At 45.6% G+C, this 12883-nt stretch overlaps 56 pseudogenes; all 56 read left to right on the forward strand.

The window, feature by feature from the left end:
* Positions 1-40: 40 nt before the first annotated feature.
* On the forward strand, positions 41-159 carry LOC140101224 (5S ribosomal RNA; annotated as a pseudogene).
* Positions 160-229: 70 nt separating this feature from the next.
* On the forward strand, positions 230-348 carry LOC140101225 (5S ribosomal RNA; annotated as a pseudogene).
* A 70-nt stretch (positions 349-418) lies between these two features.
* LOC140081068 (5S ribosomal RNA) lies at positions 419-537 on the forward strand (annotated as a pseudogene).
* Positions 538-607: 70 nt separating this feature from the next.
* Positions 608-726, forward strand: LOC140089237 (5S ribosomal RNA; annotated as a pseudogene).
* A 259-nt stretch (positions 727-985) lies between these two features.
* LOC140089677 (5S ribosomal RNA) lies at positions 986-1104 on the forward strand (annotated as a pseudogene).
* Positions 1105-1174: 70 nt separating this feature from the next.
* Positions 1175-1293, forward strand: LOC140089022 (5S ribosomal RNA; annotated as a pseudogene).
* Positions 1294-1552: 259 nt separating this feature from the next.
* Positions 1553-1671, forward strand: LOC140091538 (5S ribosomal RNA; annotated as a pseudogene).
* Positions 1672-1930: 259 nt separating this feature from the next.
* Positions 1931-2049, forward strand: LOC140083588 (5S ribosomal RNA; annotated as a pseudogene).
* Positions 2050-2119: 70 nt separating this feature from the next.
* On the forward strand, positions 2120-2238 carry LOC140101228 (5S ribosomal RNA; annotated as a pseudogene).
* A 70-nt stretch (positions 2239-2308) lies between these two features.
* LOC140101229 (5S ribosomal RNA) lies at positions 2309-2427 on the forward strand (annotated as a pseudogene).
* Positions 2428-2497: 70 nt separating this feature from the next.
* On the forward strand, positions 2498-2616 carry LOC140085142 (5S ribosomal RNA; annotated as a pseudogene).
* Positions 2617-2686: 70 nt separating this feature from the next.
* LOC140094986 (5S ribosomal RNA) lies at positions 2687-2805 on the forward strand (annotated as a pseudogene).
* Positions 2806-2875: 70 nt separating this feature from the next.
* On the forward strand, positions 2876-2994 carry LOC140101230 (5S ribosomal RNA; annotated as a pseudogene).
* Positions 2995-3064: 70 nt separating this feature from the next.
* LOC140101231 (5S ribosomal RNA) lies at positions 3065-3183 on the forward strand (annotated as a pseudogene).
* Positions 3184-3253: 70 nt separating this feature from the next.
* LOC140081070 (5S ribosomal RNA) lies at positions 3254-3372 on the forward strand (annotated as a pseudogene).
* Positions 3373-3442: 70 nt separating this feature from the next.
* Positions 3443-3561, forward strand: LOC140089238 (5S ribosomal RNA; annotated as a pseudogene).
* Positions 3562-4009: 448 nt separating this feature from the next.
* LOC140089023 (5S ribosomal RNA) lies at positions 4010-4128 on the forward strand (annotated as a pseudogene).
* A 259-nt stretch (positions 4129-4387) lies between these two features.
* LOC140091540 (5S ribosomal RNA) lies at positions 4388-4506 on the forward strand (annotated as a pseudogene).
* A 259-nt stretch (positions 4507-4765) lies between these two features.
* Positions 4766-4884, forward strand: LOC140083589 (5S ribosomal RNA; annotated as a pseudogene).
* Positions 4885-4954: 70 nt separating this feature from the next.
* LOC140101232 (5S ribosomal RNA) lies at positions 4955-5073 on the forward strand (annotated as a pseudogene).
* A 70-nt stretch (positions 5074-5143) lies between these two features.
* Positions 5144-5262, forward strand: LOC140088111 (5S ribosomal RNA; annotated as a pseudogene).
* A 70-nt stretch (positions 5263-5332) lies between these two features.
* LOC140101233 (5S ribosomal RNA) lies at positions 5333-5451 on the forward strand (annotated as a pseudogene).
* A 70-nt stretch (positions 5452-5521) lies between these two features.
* Positions 5522-5640, forward strand: LOC140094987 (5S ribosomal RNA; annotated as a pseudogene).
* Positions 5641-5710: 70 nt separating this feature from the next.
* On the forward strand, positions 5711-5829 carry LOC140101234 (5S ribosomal RNA; annotated as a pseudogene).
* A 70-nt stretch (positions 5830-5899) lies between these two features.
* On the forward strand, positions 5900-6018 carry LOC140101235 (5S ribosomal RNA; annotated as a pseudogene).
* Positions 6019-6088: 70 nt separating this feature from the next.
* LOC140081071 (5S ribosomal RNA) lies at positions 6089-6207 on the forward strand (annotated as a pseudogene).
* A 70-nt stretch (positions 6208-6277) lies between these two features.
* On the forward strand, positions 6278-6396 carry LOC140089239 (5S ribosomal RNA; annotated as a pseudogene).
* A 70-nt stretch (positions 6397-6466) lies between these two features.
* Positions 6467-6585, forward strand: LOC140088112 (5S ribosomal RNA; annotated as a pseudogene).
* A 70-nt stretch (positions 6586-6655) lies between these two features.
* On the forward strand, positions 6656-6774 carry LOC140081073 (5S ribosomal RNA; annotated as a pseudogene).
* A 70-nt stretch (positions 6775-6844) lies between these two features.
* Positions 6845-6963, forward strand: LOC140089241 (5S ribosomal RNA; annotated as a pseudogene).
* Positions 6964-7033: 70 nt separating this feature from the next.
* Positions 7034-7152, forward strand: LOC140082865 (5S ribosomal RNA; annotated as a pseudogene).
* A 70-nt stretch (positions 7153-7222) lies between these two features.
* Positions 7223-7341, forward strand: LOC140101236 (5S ribosomal RNA; annotated as a pseudogene).
* A 70-nt stretch (positions 7342-7411) lies between these two features.
* On the forward strand, positions 7412-7530 carry LOC140081074 (5S ribosomal RNA; annotated as a pseudogene).
* A 70-nt stretch (positions 7531-7600) lies between these two features.
* On the forward strand, positions 7601-7719 carry LOC140089243 (5S ribosomal RNA; annotated as a pseudogene).
* A 259-nt stretch (positions 7720-7978) lies between these two features.
* On the forward strand, positions 7979-8097 carry LOC140089678 (5S ribosomal RNA; annotated as a pseudogene).
* Positions 8098-8167: 70 nt separating this feature from the next.
* On the forward strand, positions 8168-8286 carry LOC140092729 (5S ribosomal RNA; annotated as a pseudogene).
* Positions 8287-8356: 70 nt separating this feature from the next.
* LOC140091840 (5S ribosomal RNA) lies at positions 8357-8475 on the forward strand (annotated as a pseudogene).
* Positions 8476-8734: 259 nt separating this feature from the next.
* LOC140083590 (5S ribosomal RNA) lies at positions 8735-8853 on the forward strand (annotated as a pseudogene).
* Positions 8854-8923: 70 nt separating this feature from the next.
* LOC140101237 (5S ribosomal RNA) lies at positions 8924-9042 on the forward strand (annotated as a pseudogene).
* Positions 9043-9112: 70 nt separating this feature from the next.
* On the forward strand, positions 9113-9231 carry LOC140101240 (5S ribosomal RNA; annotated as a pseudogene).
* A 70-nt stretch (positions 9232-9301) lies between these two features.
* On the forward strand, positions 9302-9420 carry LOC140092075 (5S ribosomal RNA; annotated as a pseudogene).
* A 70-nt stretch (positions 9421-9490) lies between these two features.
* LOC140086954 (5S ribosomal RNA) lies at positions 9491-9609 on the forward strand (annotated as a pseudogene).
* A 70-nt stretch (positions 9610-9679) lies between these two features.
* On the forward strand, positions 9680-9798 carry LOC140085112 (5S ribosomal RNA; annotated as a pseudogene).
* Positions 9799-9868: 70 nt separating this feature from the next.
* Positions 9869-9987, forward strand: LOC140078605 (5S ribosomal RNA; annotated as a pseudogene).
* Positions 9988-10057: 70 nt separating this feature from the next.
* LOC140087423 (5S ribosomal RNA) lies at positions 10058-10176 on the forward strand (annotated as a pseudogene).
* A 70-nt stretch (positions 10177-10246) lies between these two features.
* LOC140094303 (5S ribosomal RNA) lies at positions 10247-10365 on the forward strand (annotated as a pseudogene).
* A 70-nt stretch (positions 10366-10435) lies between these two features.
* On the forward strand, positions 10436-10554 carry LOC140092197 (5S ribosomal RNA; annotated as a pseudogene).
* A 70-nt stretch (positions 10555-10624) lies between these two features.
* LOC140078606 (5S ribosomal RNA) lies at positions 10625-10743 on the forward strand (annotated as a pseudogene).
* A 70-nt stretch (positions 10744-10813) lies between these two features.
* Positions 10814-10932, forward strand: LOC140081662 (5S ribosomal RNA; annotated as a pseudogene).
* A 259-nt stretch (positions 10933-11191) lies between these two features.
* Positions 11192-11310, forward strand: LOC140092198 (5S ribosomal RNA; annotated as a pseudogene).
* A 70-nt stretch (positions 11311-11380) lies between these two features.
* Positions 11381-11499, forward strand: LOC140089126 (5S ribosomal RNA; annotated as a pseudogene).
* Positions 11500-11569: 70 nt separating this feature from the next.
* LOC140088115 (5S ribosomal RNA) lies at positions 11570-11688 on the forward strand (annotated as a pseudogene).
* A 69-nt stretch (positions 11689-11757) lies between these two features.
* Positions 11758-11876, forward strand: LOC140085141 (5S ribosomal RNA; annotated as a pseudogene).
* A 440-nt stretch (positions 11877-12316) lies between these two features.
* On the forward strand, positions 12317-12435 carry LOC140088051 (5S ribosomal RNA; annotated as a pseudogene).
* A 70-nt stretch (positions 12436-12505) lies between these two features.
* On the forward strand, positions 12506-12624 carry LOC140085149 (5S ribosomal RNA; annotated as a pseudogene).
* Positions 12625-12694: 70 nt separating this feature from the next.
* Positions 12695-12813, forward strand: LOC140091092 (5S ribosomal RNA; annotated as a pseudogene).
* Positions 12814-12883: the final 70 nt, after the last annotated feature.

The following is a 12883-nucleotide window of genomic DNA, read 5'->3' on the forward strand; positions in this document are numbered from 1 at the left end:
GTCAAAGATGGTAAAAGAAGGTTCAAATTGAACAGCTGCTGTCAACGGCCATTCTAAGCTGAATGTGCCTGCTCTCGTCAGATCGCAGCAGCAATGCAGCTTAAGGCTTGGCAAGTACCAGCATGGGAGACTGGCTGGGAATCCCAAGTTCCGTTGACCTTTTTGAACCTGAAAATTGTGTTAGTTTCTCTATGAGATAGTAAAAGAAGGTTTAAACTGAACAGCTGCTGTCAACGGCCATTCTAAGCTGAATGTGCCTGCTCTCGTCAGATCGCAGCAGCAATGCAGCTTAAGGCTTGGCAAGTACCAGCATGGGAGACTGGCTGGGAATCCCAAGTTCCGTTGACCTTTTTGAACCTGAAAATTGTGTTAGTTTCTCTATGAGATAGTAAAAGAAGGTTCAAATTGAACAGCTGCTGTCAACGGCCATTCTAAGCTGAATGTGCCTGCTCTCGTCAGATCGCAGCAGCAATGCAGCTTAAGGCTTGGCAAGTACCAGCATGGGAGACTGGCTGGGAATCCCAAGTTCTGTTGACCTTTTTGAACCTGAAAATTGTGTTAGTTTTTCTATGAGATAGTAAAAGAAGGTTCAAATTGAACAGCTGCTGTCAACGGCCATTCTAAGCTGAATGTGCCTGCTCTCGTCAGATCGTAGCAGCAATGCAGCTTAAGGCTTGGCAAGTACCAGCATGGGAGACTGGCTGGGAATCCCAAGTTCTGTTGACCTTTTTGAACCTGAAAATTGTGTTAGTTTCTCTATGAGATAGTAAAAGAAGGTTCAAATTGAACAGCTGCTGTCAATGGCCATTCTAAGCTGAATGTGCCTGCTCTCGTCAGATCGCAGCAACAATGCAGCTTAAGGCTTGGCAAGTACCAGCATGGGAGACTGGCTGGGAATCCCAAGTTCTGTTGACATTTTTGAACCTGAAAATTGTTAGTTTCTCTGTCAAAGATGGTAAAAGAAGGTTCAAATTGAACAGCTGCTGTCAACGGCCATTCTAAGCTGAATGTGCCTGCTCTCGTCAGATCGCAGCAGCAATGCAGCTTAAGGCTTGGCAACTACCAGCATGGGAGACTGGCTGGGAATCCCAAGTTCCGTTGACCTTTTTGAACCTGAAAATTGTGTTAGTTTCTCTATGAGATAGTAAAAGAAGGTTCAAACTGAACAGCTGCTGTCAACGGCCATTCTAAGCTGAATGTGCCTGCTCTTGTCAGATCGCAGCAGCAATGCAGCTTAAGGCTTGGCAAGTACCAGCATGGGAGACTGGCTGGGAATCCCAAGTTCCGTTGACCTTTTTGAGCCTGAAAATTGTGTTAGTTTCTCTATGAGATAGTAAAAGAAGGTTCAAATTGAACAGCTGCTGTCAACGGCCATTCTAAGCTGAATGTGCCTGCTCTCGTCAGATCGCAGCAACAATGCAGCTTAAGGCTTGGCAAGTACCAGCATGGGAGACTGGCTGGGAATCCCAAGTTCTGTTGACATTTTTGAACCTGAAAATTGTTAGTTTCTCTGTCAAAGATGGTAAAAGAAGGTTCAAATTGAACAGCTGCTGTCAACGGCCATTCTAAGCTGAATGTGCCTGCTCTCGTCAGATCGCAGCAGCAATGCAGCTTAAGGCTTGGCAACTACCAGCATGGGAGACTGGCTGGGAATCCCAAGTTCTGTTGACCTTTTTGAACCTGAAAATTGTGTTAGTTTCTCTATGAGATAGTAAAAGAAGGTTCAAACTGAACAGCTGCTGTCAACGGCCATTCTAAGCTGAATGTGCGTGCTCTTGTCGGATCACAGCAGCGATGCGGCTTAAGGCTTGGCAAGTACCAGCATGGGAGACTGGCTGCGAATCCCAAGTTCCGTTGACCTTTTTGAACCTGAAAATTGTGTTAGTTTCTCTATGAGATAGTAAAAGAAGGTTCAAATTGAACAGCTGCTGTCAACGGCCATTCTAAGCTGAATGTGCCTGCTCTCGTCAGATCGCAGCAGCAATGCAGCTTAAGGCTTGGTAAGTACCAGCATGGGAGATTGGCTGGGAATCCCAAGTTCCGTTGACCTTTTTGAACCTGAAAATTGTTAGTTTCTCTGTCAAAGATGGTAAAAGAAGGTTCAAATTGAACAGCTGCTGTCAACGGCCATTCTAAGCTGAATGTGCCTGCTCTCGTCAGATCGCAGCAGCAATGCAGCTTAAGGCTTGGCAAGTACCAGCATGGGAGACTGGCTGGGAATCCCAAGTTCCGTTGACCTTTTTGAACCTGAAAATTGTGTTAGTTTCTCTATGAGATAGTTAAAGAAGGTTCAAACTGAACAGCTGCTGTCAACGGCCATTCTAAGCTGAATGTGCCTGCTCTCGTCAGATCGCAGCAGCAATGCAGCTTAAGGCTTGGCAAGTACCAGCATGGGAGACTGGCTGGGAATCCCAAGTTCCGTTGACCTTTTTGAACCTGAAAATTGTGTTACTTTCTCTATGAGATAGTAAAAGAAGGTTCAAACTGAACATCTGCTGTCAACGGCCATTCTAAGCTGAATGTGCCTGCTCTCGTCAGATCGCAGCAGCAATGCAGCTTAAGGCTTGGCAGGTACCAGCATGGGAGACTGGCTGGGAATCCCAAGTTCCGTTGACCTTTTTGAACCTGAAAATTGTGTTAGTTTCTCTATGAGATAGTAAAAGAAGGTTCAAACTGAACAGCTGCTGTCAACGGCCATTCTAAGCTGAATGTGCCTGCTCTCGTCAGATTGCAGCAGCAATGCAGCTTAAGGCTTGGCAAGTACCAGCATGGGAGATTGGCTGGGAATCCCAAGTTCCGTTGACCTTTTTGAACCTGAAAATTGTTAGTTTCTCTGTCAAAGATGGTAAAAGAAGGTTCAAATTGAACAGCTGCTGTCAACGGCCATTCTAAGCTGAATGTGCCTGCTCTCGTCAGATCGCAGCAGCAATGCAGCTTAAGGCTTGGCAAGTACCAGCATGGGAGACTGGCTGGGAATCCCAAGTTCCGTTGACCTTTTTGAACCTGAAAATTGTGTTAGTTTCTCTATGAGATAGTAAAAGAAGGTTTAAACTGAACAGCTGCTGTCAACGGCCATTCTAAGCTGAATGTGCCTGCTCTCGTCAGATCGCAGCAGCAATGCAGCTTAAGGCTTGGCAAGTACCAGCATGGGAGACTGGCTGGGAATCCCAAGTTCCGTTGACCTTTTTGAACCTGAAAATTGTGTTAGTTTCTCTATGAGATAGTAAAAGAAGGTTCAAATTGAACAGCTGCTGTCAACGGCCATTCTAAGCTGAATGTGCCTGCTCTCGTCAGATCGCAGCAGCAATGCAGCTTAAGGCTTGGCAAGTACCAGCATGGGAGACTGGCTGGGAATCCCAAGTTCTGTTGACCTTTTTGAACCTGAAAATTGTGTTAGTTTTTCTATGAGATAGTAAAAGAAGGTTCAAATTGAACAGCTGCTGTCAACGGCCATTCTAAGCTGAATGTGCCTGCTCTCGTCAGATCGTAGCAGCAATGCAGCTTAAGGCTTGGCAAGTACCAGCATGGGAGACTGGCTGGGAATCCCAAGTTCTGTTGACCTTTTTGAACCTGAAAATTGTGTTAGTTTCTCTATGAGATAGTAAAAGAAGGTTCAAATTGAACAGCTGCTGTCAATGGCCATTCTAAGCTGAATGTGCCTGCTCTCGTCAGATCGCAGCAACAATGCAGCTTAAGGCTTGGCAAGTACCAGCATGGGAGACTGGCTGGGAATCCCAAGTTCTGTTGACATTTTTGAACCTGAAAATTGTTAGTTTCTCTGTCAAAGATGGTAAAAGAAGGTTCAAATTGAACAGCTGCTGTCAACGGCCATTCTAAGCTGAATGTGCCTGCTCTCGTCAGATCGCAGCAGCAATGCAGCTTAAGGCTTGGCAACTACCAGCATGGGAGACTGGCTGGGATTCCCAAGTTCCGTTGACCTTTTTGAACCTGAAAATTGTGTTAGTTTCTCTATGAGATAGTAAAAGAAGGTTCAAACTGAACAGCTGCTGTCAACGGCCATTCTAAGCTGAATGTGCCTGCTCTTGTCAGATCGCAGCAGCAATGCAGCTTAAGGCTTGGCAAGTACCAGCATGGGAGACTGGCTGGGAATCCCAAGTTCCGTTGACCTTTTTGAGCCTGAAAATTGTGTTAGTTTCTCTATGAGATAGTAAAAGAAGGTTCAAATTGAACAGCTGCTGTCAACGGCCATTCTAAGCTGAATGTGCCTGCTCTCGTCAGATCGCAGCAACAATGCAGCTTAAGGCTTGGCAAGTACCAGCATGGGAGACTGGCTGGGAATCCCAAGTTCTGTTGACATTTTTGAACCTGAAAATTGTTAGTTTCTCTGTCAAAGATGGTAAAAGAAGGTTCAAATTGAACAGCTGCTGTCAACGGCCATTCTAAGCTGAATGTGCCTGCTCTCGTCAGATCGCAGCAGCAATGCAGCTTAAGGCTTGGCAACTACCAGCATGGGAGACTGGCTGGGAATCCCAAGTTCTGTTGACCTTTTTGAACCTGAAAATTGTGTTAGTTTCTCTATGAGATAGTAAAAGAAGGTTCAAACTGAACAGCTGCTGTCAACGGCCATTCTAAGCTGAATGTGCGTGCTCTTGTCGGATCACAGCAGCGATGCGGCTTAAGGCTTGGCAAGTACCAGCATGGGAGACTGGCTGCGAATCCCAAGTTCCGTTGACCTTTTTGAACCTGAAAATTGTGTTAGTTTCTCTATGAGATAGTAAAAGAAGGTTCAAATTGAACAGCTGCTGTCAACGGCCATTCTAAGCTGAATGTGCCTGCTCTCGTCAGATCGCAGCAGCAATGCAGCTTAAGGCTTGGTAAGTACCAGCATGGGAGATTGGCTGGGAATCCCAAGTTCCGTTGACCTTTTTGAACCTGAAAATTGTTAGTTTCTCTGTCAAAGATGGTAAAAGAAGGTTCAAATTGAACAGCTGCTGTCAACGGCCATTCTAAGCTGAATGTGCCTGCTCTCGTCAGATCGCAGCAGCAATGCAGCTTAAGGCTTGGCAAGTACCAGCATGGGAGACTGGCTGGGAATCCCAAGTTCCGTTGACCTTTTTGAACCTGAAAATTGTGTTAGTTTCTCTATGAGATAGTTAAAGAAGGTTCAAACTGAACAGCTGCTGTCAACGGCCATTCTAAGCTGAATGTGCCAGCTCTCGTCAGATCGCAGCAGCAATGCAGCTTAAGGCTTGGCAAGTACCAGCATGGGAGACTGGCTGGGAATCCCAAGTTCCGTTGACCTTTTTGAACCTGAAAATTGTGTTACTTTCTCTATGAGATAGTAAAAGAAGGTTCAAACTGAACATCTGCTGTCAACGGCCATTCTAAGCTGAATGTGCCTGCTCTCGTCAGATCGCAGCAGCAATGCAGCTTAAGGCTTGGCAAGTACCAGCATGGGAGACTGGCTGGGAATCCCAAGTTCCGTTGACCTTTTTGAACCTGAAAATTGTGTTAGTTTCTCTATGAGATAGTAAAAGAAGGTTCAAACTGAACAGCTGCTGTCAACGGCCATTCTAAGCTGAATGTGCCTGCTCTCGTCAGATTGCAGCAGCAATGCAGCTTAAGGCTTGGCAAGTACCAGCATGGGAGATTGGCTGGGAATCCCAAGTTCCGTTGACCTTTTTGAACCTGAAAATTGTTAGTTTCTCTGTCAAAGATGGTAAAAGAAGGTTCAAATTGAACAGCTGCTGTCAACGGCCATTCTAAGCTGAATGTGCCTGCTCTCGTCAGATCGCAGCAGCAATGCAGCTTAAGGCTTGGCAAGTACCAGCATGGGAGACTGGCTGGGAATCCCAAGTTCCGTTGACCTTTTTGAACCTGAAAATTGTGTTAGTTTCTCTATGAGATAGTAAAAGAAGGTTTAAACTGAACAGCTGCTGTCAACGGCCATTCTAAGCTGAATGTGCCTGCTCTCGTCAGATCGCAGCAGCAATGCAGCTTAAGGCTTGGCAAGTACCAGCATGGGAGACTGGCTGGGAATCCCAAGTTCCGTTGACCTTTTTGAACCTGAAAATTGTGTTAGTTTCTCTATGAGATAGTAAAAGAAGGTTCAAATTGAACAGCTGCTGTCAACGGCCATTCTAAGCTGAATGTGCCTGCTCTCGTCAGATCGCAGCAGCAATGCAGCTTAAGGCTTGGCAAGTACCAGCATGGGAGACTGGCTGGGAATCCCAAGTTCTGTTGACCTTTTTGAACCTGAAAATTGTGTTAGTTTTTCTATGAGATAGTAAAAGAAGGTTCAAATTGAACAGCTGCTGTCAACGGCCATTCTAAGCTGAATGTGCCTGCTCTCGTCAGATCGTAGCAGCAATGCAGCTTAAGGCTTGGCAAGTACCAGCATGGGAGACTGGCTGGGAATCCCAAGTTCTGTTGACCTTTTTGAACCTGAAAATTGTGTTAGTTTCTCTATGAGATAGTTAAAGAAGGTTCAAACTGAACAGCTGCTGTCAACGGCCATTCTAAGCTGAATGTGCCAGCTCTCGTCAGATCGCAGCAGCAATGCAGCTTAAGGCTTGGCAAGTACCAGCATGGGAGACTGGCTGGGAATCCCAAGTTCCGTTGACCTTTTTGAACCTGAAAATTGTGTTAGTTTCTCTATGAGATAGTAAAAGAAGGTTCAAATTGAACAGCTGCTGTCAACGGCCATTCTAAGCTGAATGTGCCTGCTCTCGTCAGATCGCAGCAGCAATGCAGCTTAAGGCTTGGCAAGTACCAGCATGGGAGACTGGCTGGGAATCCCAAGTTCTGTTGACCTTTTTGAACCTGAAAATTGTGTTAGTTTTTCTATGAGATAGTAAAAGAAGGTTCAAATTGAACAGCTGCTGTCAACGGCCATTCTAAGCTGAATGTGCCTGCTCTCGTCAGATCGTAGCAGCAATGCAGCTTAAGGCTTGGCAAGTACCAGCATGGGAGACTGGCTGGGAATCCCAAGTTCTGTTGACCTTTTTGAACCTGAAAATTGTGTTAGTTTCTCTATGAGATAGTAAAAGAAGGTTCAAATTGAACAGCTGCTGTCAATGGCCATTCTAAGCTGAATGTGCCTGCTCTCGTCAGATCGCAGCAGCAATGCAGCTTAAGGCTTGGCAAGTACCAGCATGGGAGACTGGCTGGGAATCCCAAGTTCCGTTGACCTTTTTGAACCTGAAAATTGTGTTAGTTTCTCTATGAGATAGTAAAAGAAGGTTTAAACTGAACAGCTGCTGTCAACGGCCATTCTAAGCTGAATGTGCCTGCTCTCGTCAGATCGCAGCAGCAATGCAGCTTAAGGCTTGGCAAGTACCAGCATGGGAGACTGGCTGGGAATCCCAAGTTCCGTTGACCTTTTTGAACCTGAAAATTGTGTTAGTTTCTCTATGAGATAGTAAAAGAAGGTTCAAATTGAACAGCTGCTGTCAACGGCCATTCTAAGCTGAATGTGCCTGCTCTCGTCAGATCGCAGCAGCAATGCAGCTTAAGGCTTGGCAAGTACCAGCATGGGAGACTGGCTGGGAATCCCAAGTTCTGTTGACCTTTTTGAACCTGAAAATTGTGTTAGTTTTTCTATGAGATAGTAAAAGAAGGTTCAAATTGAACAGCTGCTGTCAACGGCCATTCTAAGCTGAATGTGCCTGCTCTCGTCAGATCGTAGCAGCAATGCAGCTTAAGGCTTGGCAAGTACCAGCATGGGAGACTGGCTGGGAATCCCAAGTTCTGTTGACCTTTTTGAACCTGAAAATTGTGTTAGTTTCTCTATGAGATAGTAAAAGAAGGTTCAAATTGAACAGCTGCTGTCAATGGCCATTCTAAGCTGAATGTGCCTGCTCTCGTCAGATCGCAGCAACAATGCAGCTTAAGGCTTGGCAAGTACCAGCATGGGAGACTGGCTGGGAATCCCAAGTTCTGTTGACATTTTTGAACCTGAAAATTGTTAGTTTCTCTGTCAAAGATGGTAAAAGAAGGTTCAAATTGAACAGCTGCTGTCAACGGCCATTCTAAGCTGAATGTGCCTGCTCTCGTCAGATCGCAGCAGCAATGCAGCTTAAGGCTTGGCAACTACCAGCATGGGAGACTGGCTGGGAATCCCAAGTTCCGTTGACCTTTTTGAACCTGAAAATTGTGTTACTTTCTCTATGAGATAGTAAAAGAAGGTTCAAACTGAACAGCTGCTGTCAATGGCCATTCTAAGCTGAATGTGCCTGCTCTTGTCAGATCGCAGCAGCAATGCAGCTTAAGGCTTGGCAAGTACCAGCATGGGAGACTGGCTGGGAATCCCAAGTTCCGTTGACCTTTTTGAGCCTGAAAATTGTGTTAGTTTCTCTATGAGATAGTAAAAGAAGGTTCAAATTGAACAGCTGCTGTCAACGGCCATTCTAAGCTGAATGTGCCTGCTCTCGTCAGATCGCAGCAGCAATGCAGCTTAAGGCTTGGCAAGTACCAGCATGGGAGACTGGCTGGGAATCCCAAGTTCTGATGACCTTTTTGAACCTGAAAATTGTGTTAGTTTCTCTATGAGATAGTAAAAGAAGGTTCAAACTGAACAGCTGCTGTCAACGGCCATTCTAAGCTGAATGTGCGTGCTCTTGTCGGATCACAGCAGCGATGCGGCTTAAGGCTTGGCAAGTACCAGCATGGGAGACTGGCTGCGAATCCCAAGTTCCGTTGACCTTTTTGAACCTGAAAATTGTGTTAGTTTCTCTATGAGATAGTAAAAGAAGGTTCAAACTGAACAGCTGCTGTCAACGGCCATTCTAAGCTGAATGTGCCTGCTCTCGTCAGATCGCAGCAGCAATGCAGCTTAAGGCTTGGTAAGTACCAGCATGGGAGATTGGCTGGGAATCCCAAGTTCCGTTGACCTTTTTGAACCTGAAAATTGTTAGTTTCTCTGTCAAAGATGGTAAAAGAAGGTTCAAATTGAACAGCTGCGGTCAACGGCCATTCTAAGCTGAATGTGCCTGCTCTCGTCAGATCGCAGCAGCAATGCAGCTTAAGGCTTGGCAAGTACCAGCATGGGAGACTGGCTGGGAATCCCAAGTTCCGTTGACCTTTTTGAACCTGAAAATTGTGTTAGTTTCTCTATGAGATAGTAAAAGAAGGTTCAAACTGAACAGCTGCTGTCAACGGCCATTCTAAGCTGAATGTGCCTGCTCTCGTCAGATCGCAGCAGCAATGCAGCTTAAGGCTTGGCAAGTACCAGCATGGGAGACTGGCTGGGAATCCCAAGTTCCGTTGACCTTTTTGAACCTGAAAATTGTGTTAGTTTCTCTATGAGATAGTAAAAGAAGGTTCAAACTGAACAGCTGCTGTCAACGGCCATTCTAAGCTGAATGTGCCTACTCTCGTCAGATCGCAGCAGCAATGCAGCTTAAGGCTTGGCAAGTACCAGCATGGGAGACTGGCTGGGAATCCCAAGTTCCGTTGACCTTTTTGAACCTGAAAATTGTGTTACTTTCTCTATGAGATAGTAAAAGAAGGTTCAAACTGAACATCTGCTGTCAACGGCCATTCTAAGCTGAATGTGCCTGCTCTCGTCAGATTGCAGCAGCAATGCAGCTTAAGGCTTGGCAAGTACCAGCATGGGAGACTGGCTGGGAATCCCAAGTTCCGTTGACCTTTTTGAACCTGAAAATTGTGTTAGTTTCTCTATGAGATAGTAAAAGAAGGTTCAAATTGAAAAGCTGCTGTCAACGGCCATTCTAAGCTTAATGTGCCTGCTCTCGTCAGATCGCAGCAGCAATGCAGCTTAAGGCTTGGCAAGTACCAGCATGGGAGACTGGCTGGGAATCCCAAGTTCTGTTGACCTTTTAGAACCTGAAAATTGTGTTAGTTTCTCTATGAGATAGTAAAAGAAGGTTCAAATTGAACAGCTGCTGTCAACGGCCATTCTAAGCTGAATGTGCCTGCTCTCGTCAGATCGCAGCAGCAATGCAGCTTAAGGCTTGGCAAGTACCAGCATGGGAGACTGGCTGGGAATCCCAAGTTCCGTTGACTTTTTTGAACCTGAAAATTGTGTTAGTTTCTCTACGAGATAGTAAAAGAAGGTTCAAATTGAACAGCTGCTGTCAACGGCCATTCTAAGCTGAACGTGCCTGCTCTCGTCAGATCGCAGCAGCAATGCAGCTTAAGGCTTGGCAAGTACCAGCATGGGAGACTGGCTGTGAATCCCAAGTTCCGTTGACCTTTTTGAACCTGAAAATTGTGTTAGTTTCTCTATGAGATAGTAAAAGAAGGTTCAAACTGAACAGCTGCTGTCAACGGCCATTCTAAGCTGAATGTGCCTGCTCTCGTCAGATCGCAGCAGCAATGCAGCTTAAGGCTTTGCAAGTACCAGCATGGGAGACTGGCTGGGAATCCCAAGTTCTGTTGACCTTTTTGAACCTGAAAATTGTGTTAGTTTTTCTATGAGATAGTAAAAGAAGGTTCAAATTGAACAGCTGCTGTCAACGGCTATTTTAAGCTGAATGTGCCTGCTCTCGTCAGATCGCAGCAGCAATGCAGCTTAAGGCTTGGCAAGTACCAGCATGGGAGACTGGCTGGGAATCCCAAGTTCTGTTGACCTTTTTGAACCTGAAAATTGTGTTAGTTTCTCTATGAGATAGTAAAAGAAGGTTCAAATTGAACAACTGCTGTCAACGGCCATTCTAAGCTGAATGTGCCTGCTCTCGTCAGATCGCAGCAGCAATGCAGCTTAAGGCTTGGCAAGTACCAGCATGGGAGACTGGCTGGGAATCCCAAGTTCCGTTGACTTTTTTGAACCTGAAAATTGTGTTAGTTTCTCTATGAGATAGTAAAAGAAGGTTCAAATTGAACAGCTGCTGTCAACGGCCATTCTAAGCTGAACGTGCCTGCTCTCGTCAGATCGCAGCAGCAATGCAGCTTAAGGCTTGGCAAGTACCAGCGTGGGAGACTGGCTGGGAATCCCAAGTTCCGTTGACCTTTTTGAACCTGAAAATTGTGTTAGTTTCTCTATGAGATAGTAAAAGAAGGTTCAAACTGAACAGCTGCTGTCAACGGCCATTCTAAGCTGAATGTGCCTGCTCTCGTCAGATTGCAGCAGCAATGCAGCTTAAGGCTTTGCAAGTACCAGCATGGGAGACTGGCTGGGAATCCCAAGTTCTGTTGACCTTTTTGAACCTGAAAATTGTGTTAGTTTTTCTATGAGATAGTAAAAGAAGGTTCAAATTGAACAGCTGCTGTCAACGGCTATTTTAAGCTGAATGTGCCTGCTCTCGTCAGATCGCAGCAGCAATGCAGCTTAAGGCTTGGCAAGTACCAGCATGGGAGACTGGCTGGGAATCCCAAGTTCTGTTGACCTTTTTGAACCTGAAAATTGTGTTAGTTTCTCTATGAGATAGTAAAAGAAGGTTCAAATTGAACAGCTGCTGTCAACGGCCATTCTAAGCTGAATGTGTCTGCTCTCGTCAGATCGCAGCAGCAATGCAGCTTAAGGCTTGGCAAGTACCAGCATGGGAGACTGGCTGGGAATCCCAAGTTCTGTTGACCTTTTTGAACCTGAAAATTGTGTTAGTTTCTCTATGAGATAGTAAAAGAAGGTTCAAATTGAACAGCTGCTGTCAACGGCCATTCTAAGCTGAATGTGCCTGCTCTCGTCAGATCGCAGCAGCAATGCAGCTTAAGGCTTGGCAAGTACGAGCATGGGAGACTGGCTGGGAATCCCAAGTTCTGTTGACCTTTTTGAACCTGAAAATGTGTTAGTTTCTCTATGAGATAGTAAAAGAAGGTTCAAATTGAACAGCTGCTGTCAACGGCCATTCTAAGCTGAATGTGCCTGCTCTCGTCAGATCGCAGCATCAATGCAGCTTAAGGCTTGGCAAGTACCAGCATGGGGGACTGGCTGGGAATCCCAAGTTCCGTTGACCTTTTTGAACCTGAAAATTGTGTTAGTTTCTCTATGAGATAGTAAAAGAAGGTTCAAATTGAACAGCTGCTGTCAACGGCCATTCTAAGCTGAATGTGCCTGCTCTCGTCAGATCGCAGCAGCAATGCAGCTTAAGGCTTGGCAAGTACCAGCATGGGAGACTGGCTGGGAATCCCAAGTTCTTTTGACCTTTTTGAACCTGAAAATTGTGTTAGTTTCTCTATGAGATAGTAACAGAAGGTTCAAATTGAACAGCTGCTGTCAACGGCCATTCTAAGCTGAATGTGCCTGCTCTCGTCAGATCGCAGCAGCTTAAGGCTTTGCAAGTACCAGCATGGGAGACTGGCTGGGAATCCCAAGTTCCGTTGACCTTTTTGAACCTGAAAATTGTGTTAGTTTCTCTATGAGATAGTAAAAGAAGGTTCAAATTGAACAGCTGCTGTCAACGGCCATTCTAAGCTGAATGTGCCCGCTCTCGTCAGATCGCAGCAGCAATGCAGCTTAAGGCTTGGCAAGTACCAGCATGGGAGACTGGCTGGGAATCCCAAGTTCCGTTGACCGTTTTGAACCTGAAAATTGTGTTAGTTTCTCTATGAGATAGTAAAAGAAGGTTCAAACTGAACATCTGCTGTTAACGGCCATTCTAAGCTGAATGTGCCTGCTCACGTCAGATCGCAGCAGCAATGCAGCTTAAGGCTTGGCAAGTACCAGCATGGGAGACTGGCTGGGAATCCCAAGTTCCGTTGACCTTTTTGAACCTGAAAATTGTGTTAGTTTCTCTATGAGATAGTAAAAGAAGGTTCAAATTGAACAGCTACTGTCAACGGCCATTCTAAGCTGAATGTGCCTGCTCTTGTCAGATCGCAGCAGCAATGCAGCTTAAGGCTTGGCAAGTACCAGCATGGGAGACTGGCTGGGAATCCCAAGTTCTGTTGACCTTTTTGAACCTGAAAATTGTGTTAGTTTTTCTATGACATAGTAAAAGAAGGTTCAAATTGAACAGCTGCT

Source organism: Engystomops pustulosus, chromosome 9 (assembly GCF_040894005.1).
Source record: "Engystomops pustulosus chromosome 9, aEngPut4.maternal, whole genome shotgun sequence".
Lineage (NCBI taxonomy): Eukaryota > Metazoa > Chordata > Amphibia > Anura > Leptodactylidae > Engystomops > Engystomops pustulosus.